A 9,133-nucleotide genomic window follows, 5' to 3' on the forward strand; every position below is an offset into this window, starting at 1 on the left:
GGCACTTGCTAAGCATTTCAGGAACAGTGTTAGTGACACGGAAAAAAAAATATTAATCTCCTGTCATTTTTAAACACTATTTCAAATGAAATTCTTTTACTGCTCACCAGTGCTGTTCTGGTGAAATACAACTCTGTAGTGAACACCAGTAGCAGTTACTTGCAGTCAACAGATCAGCAAGGTTCAAGCCACACTGCATAGAATCATAGAATCCTAGGGGTTGGAAGGGACCCTGTGCTGCATACCAAGTGGTCCAGGATCCTGGTTCTGATATGAGAGTGCATGATTCCTACTGCTTCTACTGTGGGGAAAGGAAAGGCTGTTTGGTGTGAAATTTATGGTGATTTAATCAGAGTTTGTGTAGGGAAACTGCATCATCCCAAGACTGGAGTGGATGGGTGCACAGCTACCAAGTCTTGGACTGTGATTCATACAAACTGCTGCACAGTCTCACCATTTGATGTGTTTTGGTTTTGGTTTTGTTAATGTAGTTAAATGTGCAGGAAATACTGGTTTACTTTGCCACACAATGCAGAGAGACAAACAAACAAGGCAGCAGAGAGAGAGAGACTGGCTTCTCTCCTACCTGCTGCTAGAGAACACAGCCTCATATTTGACTGTTTTAACCATGCAGAGGCCTAAACTGGTAGTACATGCTGTTGGAGGTGTGTGTTCAGCTGGAATATTATCTACCAACCATATATATCTCATTTCAACTACAATAGAAAAGCTATGCCTAATAGTGATTTACTGTAAAGCTTCTGGAGAAGTTAAGTGTTTTAAACCCTTGAGTGTTTTCACTTTATTTTTTTCAAAGGACTTTAGAATACAAACGTATTGAATGCTGAAGGAGAAGCATGTGCTCACTCAGAGCATCACAGAGAAAGAGGAGAAATACAATGAAATGAAGAATAAGCTATACCGAGCTGCTGTTGCTCAGAAAAAGGCACGTTGACCCTTCCTTTATGAATCATCCATCTTATGAAATGTTCAGCTTTGCTTTGGCCAGCTAGAATTGTTTTAATATTCAGACTTTATTTGCAGTCTACTGTATATAGTAACAAAATATATCAGGTTCTTCAAAATTAGCAGAGAAATAGGTTGAAGTTATCTGTGGAGGATTATTACAGGCAACAAATTTGGCATGCATGTAGCAAAAGGACAGTGTCAGATAATCAATTTCAGGAACAGTTCAACAAACAAACGACATTAGCATAAAGACAATGATTGTAGCTGGAGGGAGGAGACAGCACACAGCTGTGAGCCTTTGTATCATGGTTTTATCAAGAATTCTAACATATTTAATGCCCAGCTGGGCAGCACCTCCCCAAAATCAGTCCCGTCCCCCCCCTTTATGTTTTGCTTTGTTTTTCTTTCAGAATATGCTATTGCCAGAATGGTAGCACCCTAAGTTATCAAAGCTCTTTCTTTTTTAAGGGCCTTTTGATCTGGTCTAAAGAATCTAGAGTCTGCAAGGGAATGCAGTACACTTCACCCCTCCACCATATTCCCAGAAACCCTCTTGGTGCAGAGGTTGTTTCTTCAGGGATCTCTTCCTAGTGAAGTTAAATGTTTGAGGATCTTATCAGAAGTATCCTGTGCAGGAGTAATTTCAAACCCTCCAATGATAATGTCAATATATTGGTAAACTTTCACTCCTCCAGGAGTGACTCATGCCAGCTCTTTAGCATGTGAAGGAAAATGTGTATTTTCCACTTTCCTTACTCCTTTTACTCAGACTGTGTTGACCCCTTCTTTCTCCTCTGCAAGCCTCCTCATCCACATCCAGCCTCCAACCCAGCGCTCCCAGTGCGGGGTGGAGTCAACCAGTTTCCCTGAGGCTCAGTGGGGTAGCATCTGGACTACCCAGATCAATCAGGTGTTTATCCTCTGATCATCCCAGAGAGTCCTCCTACTTGTCCCTCAAGGTAAGGAAACAGGAGCAGGGCTACCCAGCAGCTTACCCCCTGCCAGAGCAGAGTGGGCAATGCACTGACCCCACTCCCTCTCCAAGAAGCAGCAGAGCAGCTCAACGCTGAAATGTGTTTGCTTCTGTCTTGGGGGGTGATGGGCAGAGGTGAGAGGAGAATGTTCCTCCCTACAGCAACCACAGGCACTGGTGCAGTGCAACCATGATCCAAGCCCTCACCTCGGGTTTTATTTCTGAGACAAATGAGGCATTTAGCATTGAGTGGAATATGTTTTCCCTTCTTTATCACTGCTGCAGCAGCCATACTTGCTGTTTCTTTCAGTGTGATTCAATAAAAATGAATAGACAAGCTCTTCACAGAATCACAGAGTTATTGAGGCTGAAAAAGACCTGTGGGATCATCAAGTCCAGCCTGTGACCTAACAGTACCTCACTGGCTAGACCATGGCACTGAGTGCCACATCCAGCCTTTCCTTAAACACTTCCAGGAATGGTGACTCCACCACTTCCCTGGGCACTCCATTCCAATGCCTGACCACCCTCTCTGTAAAAAAATGCTTTCTCATATCAAACCTAAACCTCCTCTGGTGCAGCTTCAGGCCATGGCCTCTCATCCTGTCACTAGTTGCCTGGGAGAAGAGCCCAATTCCTGCCCAACTACAGCCTCCCTTTAGGTAGTTGTAGATAGTGATAAGGTCCCCCTTTTTTGTGTCCCTCTCCTAGATTGTTTTTTATGATGGCTGCTCCCAGGAACACCTCAAAATGACTTGGCTTTCTCAGATGTGTTGGGTGACAAACAGGGAGAGGGGAGATCTGTGCAGTTCAGATCCACACAACATGGAGTAGAGCTACTTTGCAAAACAGAAGATGCAGTGGTGTGGCCTGTGCTTCTTCCTTGTCCTCCAGGCCTTGTCCTTCCTATAATCCAGTTCTCCTCAGTGAACTCCCTGGATCACAGACTCAGATTTGCTCTCTGGGGCTGTGCCTGCTCCTGGAACGTGTGATGCTGCTGCAGGCTGAGATACTGGAGATCTGTGACTGGACAGGAGATCTGAAAGCAGCTCTTGTGTGGGAAACAGGACATCATGGTAATCACAACCTTTCTTGTCAAGGCTTGTGTTTATTCTTGTGGTAGCAATAGTTCAGATCTCAGAAATAACCACATCAATAACCTTACTAGGAGAAAAAAAATAGAGCAAAAGGAGCACAGAATTAAAGTCTAATAAGAGTACAGTGGAAATTTTTTCCCTCTCAGAAACACCACACAAAACTGCAAACATACCCTACTTGTGCATTTTCAGAATCAGTGTAGATTTTCAAGAGGTAATTGTGATGCTGGGACCTTCACAACAGAACCTCATGCTTGAGTATCTTAAAAAGATTCGGTGGTACTTCACACCTTCAAAAATCTGTCAGGCAAAGAAAAAATGGAGGGAAAGGTAAGTGATCAAATTGACCCTGAGAAGGAGTGTGTTCTAAATCTGAAGTCTTGCCTACTGTGCTTAAGTTGCTTAGTCTGCATCTGAGGCTCTGCCAAAGTGCCTTAGTAGAACAACTGGATTTTTATTAGCAGAATGTGCTGGCATACTGGGGAAAATGTTCAAATTATGCAAACCTCTGCAATCTGCTCTGCCTCTGAATAATGTCTTGAAGCTGATGAAATGGCCTTGAAGCTCCCCAGCCTTTGAATTTTAAAGTACAGATACCTGCCAAGGATTATCTGGGTTTATTTTTTACTACCATCTAGAATAAACCCTGAGCAGAAGCATTTTTTGTTGTAACATACTGTACAGCAATCTTGGGGGCTTATCTTCAATAATCTGAATGTTTTATGATGATTTAGCACTGCTTTAAGCCTTTCATGGGGGACTCTTCCCTGTGGGTTTTAGAAGGGGCAGTGAATTAAAAAGATACGGTAAAACTCTTTCCCCATACTTTTTACTCCTTGGGACCCGTGTGCTTCTGGTATATATATACAAAAGGATAATTATTCCTGATTATTTTTGTTGCTACTGCTAAATCTTAAAGACTTCAGGTCTACCTTGATCCTATCCTGTATGTTTCATATGGGATTCTTTTTCTAAGCAATAAGCAGATACTCCTCTAAAAGTCTTGCAACTTAAATTGTCATCGTAATCTTTTGTTTAGCTTGCAGAGCTATGACTGGTGATGGTAATGAGGCTGTTTGGGGAAAGAAAAAAGCCAACAAGCTTTAAGCTGAGCCTATTTGAATAAGTAGATCACTTTGGGTCTTCATGGTTTGCTTCTGTTGGTGAGACAGCCCAAAGACTTGTGATTTTTGGAGCCTGGTGCAGACATGCAGCCAGTGACTGTTTTGCAATGCTTTTATCTGTGCTTCTTTCAGCCACTTCTTCAAAGAGTAAGAAATAAGCAGCAGAATTCAGATTGACACCTACTCATAGGTGGCTGAGCTCTCACTTGTCAGGGGAGAGCTACTGACAGTCGGTGGGACAGAGGAAGTGTTTCATCTGAGCAGCCATGAGATGTGAGGCTGCATGAGGGTGGGCTGCACGCTCTTTATGCTCTATTAGGTATGGATTTCTTTCTCCTAAATAGATCCCACCCAGGACCTTTGGGGAAGAAAGAACCTTCTACATCTGCTTTACATTTTGCAGCCAGTGGATATAATGACCAATATACACAGGTTATTAGGCATGATGTTCTAGCCTGATTAGCAGTTCCTGCCCATATGGAACCCATTTCCAACAGTCTTTCCTGTGGCACTGGGGCACACGGGTCCTTTTGTGCTCTGAGCTCACTGTTAACATGGCCTGCAAATCTGAGCTTTGGGTTTCTTTTGCAGATGGTTTCTTTTGCCCCTGTACTCAGCACTGGTGAGGCCACACCTCGAGTACTGTGTCCAGTTCTGGGCCCCTCAGTTCAGGAAGGAGATTGAGGTCCTGGAGCAGGTCCAAAGGAGGGCAACCAGGCTGGTGAAGGGACTTGAGCACAGATCCTATGAGGAGAGGCTGAGGGAGTTGGGGCTGTTCAGCCTGGAGAAGAGGAGGCTCAGAGGAGACCTCATCACTCTCTACAACTCCCTGAAAGGAGGGTGTAGCCAGGGGGGGGTTGGTCTCTTTTCCCAGGCAACTCTCAGCAAGACAAGAGGGCACGGTCTCAAGTTCTGCCAGGGGAGGTTTAGGTTGGACATTAGAAAGAATTTCTTTACGGAGAGGGTGATCAGACATTGGAATGGGCTGCCCAGGGAAGTGGTGGATTCTCCATCCCTGGAGATATTTAAAAAGGGACTGGATGTGGCACTCAGTGCCATGGTCTGGTAACTGCAGCGGTAGTGGATCAAGGGTTGGACTTGATGATCTCTGAGGTCCCTTCCAACCCAGCCAATTCTATGATTCTGTGATTCTATGGTAAGTGAGAAAACATGTGGATCTTTACGATGCCAATGAAATCCCTATCCTTGGTCCTGTGATGGGATTTTTCAAAGCATTGTACTCTAAATGCTTCTTTATGAATTGGAGGTCACCTTTACCCAGGTCTCTGCTTACCATTTGAGATGGTAAGTTCACCTGCCATCTCCTGCATGAAGAAGGGTTCCTTGCAGTGCTGGTGTGTTCACTGCACCAAGCAGTTGTTCTCCTATCCCTTTCGAATCCCTGGACTTTGGATTGGGATGAGCTGTGTGAACAGCTTCACCATGCAGCTGGGGATCTGCTGGGCTCCTTGGAAAAGAGGGAGTTGGGGTAGAAGGCTTTACCTCTCAGAGGCACCTGTCTTTAATCTGTGGTCTCTGGCTCTGATGCAGCCAAGGAGCCTGAATTGCTGCACTCCTAAGTCACTGTCCTCAAAAGCTGCTCTTTGAGTAGCACAAACATTACAATTAGTTCTCAACTGGGTTGTAGCTAAGTGTGTACAGGGAACAGTGAAGTGTTCCATAAAATGCAGTGGTGTCTCCAAGCCCCAGATTTCTTCTTTCAAGCTAACATCAGCTATGGCTCTCTCAGTAGCCATGTGGAAATTGGGATTTCTCTGTTTTTTGTAGAAGCCAAAATGTCTCTGGACATGTCCCTGGCATTTCCTCAATCTCTGCACCGGTGCATTGCCTTTCTTGTGTTACTGCTTGTCTTGGGACAGCTTCCTCTCATCTACTGCTGATCCCCAGCTCCCCCCCCAAAAAACACCCCACAACTCCTCCCCCAAAAAACCACCCCACCAACAAGAGATGTCAGTAGCCTCTGTTGCTTGACTCAACCTTGCCTCATGCTGGCAAGAGAACAGCTGCCTTGTTTGGCCGTGTACAATCAGAGGAATGTCTTGGATATGATTCTTCTGTGCCCTTGGTGAGGTCTCAGTCCAGCAAGCTAAAAAGCTACTCCGGGTAGTGTTTTGGGAATTGTGTCTAAATTCTTTTCTAAACTTCACTGCATTTAAACTGACCTTGTGATTAGTTTTACTCATTTCAGAAGCAGAATAGCTGCATGCTAATGGATTTCTGTAACTCCAAAAGAATGCAACTTTCAGCAGATGTGTTCCCTTGGCAGTCTTGTTCTCTTTGTCTCTATTGATGCTGTGACCTTGAAGCTCCAGGAAGGCAGTAGGTGATGCATGGTGATGATAGACCTTGCTGGTGGCTGGAGACTCCAGTGAGGGAGAGGACATGAGGAGAAAGGACCTGGTTTGGGCTTGTGTCCAATTATTAAAATGCATTTTTAAGCTATTTTGTACTAAGGAAGTAAACACTTAATGCTGTGTAAAGGTTAGAGATAGGCCCACCCATTCTTGGAAGTTATGTACAGCTTGTGCTGAGTGACAGCAGTGATGGATCTGTCTATTGTGTGTGTACAGTGCAGTGATTTACTACAGTATAACTCTGTTCCAAAGCTTATTCAAAATTGTTTAGGTTGTTTCAGGAAACAATTGTTTTCTACTGAGCTTTTTTTCCAAACTGAATTTGTTCCAGGCCCAGTAAATATATTTAAAGAATTATTTCCAAAGTATCCTATGTCAGTCCATTTTTACTTCTATTAAAGGCATTTTTTAGCTACAACAATAGTACTATGGATCTTATAATTTTAAAAGAACACTTGAAGATGCAGAAGCCCATGGGGCCAGATGGGATTCACCCGTGGCACCTTAAAGAACTCGTGGATGATGTTCCAAAGCCAGTGTCCATCATATTCGAAAAGTCATGGCAGTCTGGTGAAGTTCCTGCTGACTGGAAAAGGGGAAGTATAACACCCATTTCCAAAAAAGGGAACTTCAGGCCAGTCAGTCTCACCTCTGTGCCTGGCAAGATGATGGAGCAGATGCTCCTGAAGGCTCTGCTAAGGCAAGCAGATAACAAAGGGGTGATTGGTGACAGCCAACACGGCTTCACTAAGAACAAGTCCTGCCTGACTAATCTGGTGGCCTTTTATGATGGGGTCACAGCCTCAGCAGACAAAGTCAGAGCAACAGATGTCATCTACCTGGACCTGTGCAAAGTGTTTCACACTGTCCTGCACAACATTCTGATCTCTAAAGTGGAAGGGTATGATGGATGGACAATTCATTGTTTAAGGAACTGGCTGGATGGTTGCACTCAGAGTCACGATCAGTGGAGATGTGTGATATGTGATGTTCCTCAGCAGTCAGTACTCGGATCAGAGATGGAAATGTGGCAGAGTATTTGAAACTGGTAAACAGTGCAGACAAGCAACAGGCTGGCCGCATTAAACAAGTCTTTGAGAAGAAGAACCAGAAATCTGCCCACTCCATTGCTCAGCTGCAGAAAGTCTTGTGCCTCTGGGCACGGAGCGGAGAGCAGCAAGTCGAGTGTGCCAGGTGTATCCTTGACACCTCCTGTCTTTGTTTTCAGCAAGTCGAGAGAGTTTGCAAACCTGATCCGAAACAAATTTGGTAGTGCTGACAACATTGCTCATCTGAAAAATTCCTTGGATGAATTTCGGCCAGAAACGAGTTCAAGAACGTATGGGGGCAGTGCCACCATTGTTGCCAAACCAAAATATGTCAGTGATGATGAATGCTCAAGTGGGACCTCTGGCTCAGCAGAGAGTAATGGGAATACTTCCTTTGGTCCTGCTGTGCCAAGTAGCCTGGACAGCCAGGGAAAGCTTTCTGTGATACTGGAGGAACTAAGGGAAATCAAAGAGACACAGTCCCAATTAGCTGATGATATTGAGAATTTAAAAGCACAATTTAAAAGAGACTGTGGCTTTATTTCTCAGATGTTACAAGAGGAAATATATAGGTATTTGGGCTTTTTAAAATTTTCTGCCTTGCTTTCAGGATTACCTCCACCACTGTCCCAGGGAGGGCATTCCAACGCCTCACACCCTCTCAGTGAAAAAATGTTTCCTAACATTACCATTCCTGTGAATGAAACTGTACAGGGGAGGAAGGCTGCAGCTTAACCTCAGTTAGTTTTGATATTTGTAGAGATGGTAGTGAAGCAAAAAGAAATTAAAAATGAGCAAATTTGATACAGAAAACAAGGGTCAGGCATGCAGCTTCTTAATACTTTTTGAAAATGTTTTTCTGCAGTGTAAAGCTGTGTAGAATTACAGCTTTTCTTTCCCATCAAAAATCTGTTTTGCATCAAAATTAAATTTTAATTTATTTTGGAAAGTGATGTTACTTATCTCAGTGTAGTTGTACATGGATACAGATTGAATACTGTTGATACTTCACTTCTAATATTACCAAGGTACTGACCACAAGGACAACAGAGGGGTTCTCCTGTACACCCTCAGCCTGCACAGTCGTTCCTCCAGGGAAGTGCTCGACTCTTGGCAGCGGAGCTGTGGAAGTGCGTGGGAAATGCCTTAGACACCTTTGAGTACCAGCTCTGGGAGTGACTGTAATGAGCTTTATGGCTTTAGACACCTTCTTAGTAACTGAGTTTAGAACCAGCTCTAGGGGAGCCAATCGCCAATGTCATCTCTGCATAGGGCTGCAAGCAAATAAAACATTTGGCGCTTTTTCTCTTTTTCTTCGAGGGTGTGTGTCTGACATCAGTAGGAGCCACCTCCTAATGTCCTGAAGCCCATTTTAGTCCCTATGAAATGGCTGTTAACCTTACCAGGGGAGTGTCGGTACCGGGCTGAAGGAAAAATCCCCGATTTCTGTCGGGGAAGAGCGACCAATGGCCAAGAACGCCCGGAGCGTGTTTGTCGCGGCGTGAGCACCGGGACCGGAGCGGCTCGGTGCGGCTGGAGACAAACA

Source organism: Heliangelus exortis, chromosome 1 (genome assembly GCF_036169615.1).
Source record: "Heliangelus exortis chromosome 1, bHelExo1.hap1, whole genome shotgun sequence".
NCBI classification, from domain to species: Eukaryota; Metazoa; Chordata; class Aves; order Apodiformes; family Trochilidae; genus Heliangelus; species Heliangelus exortis.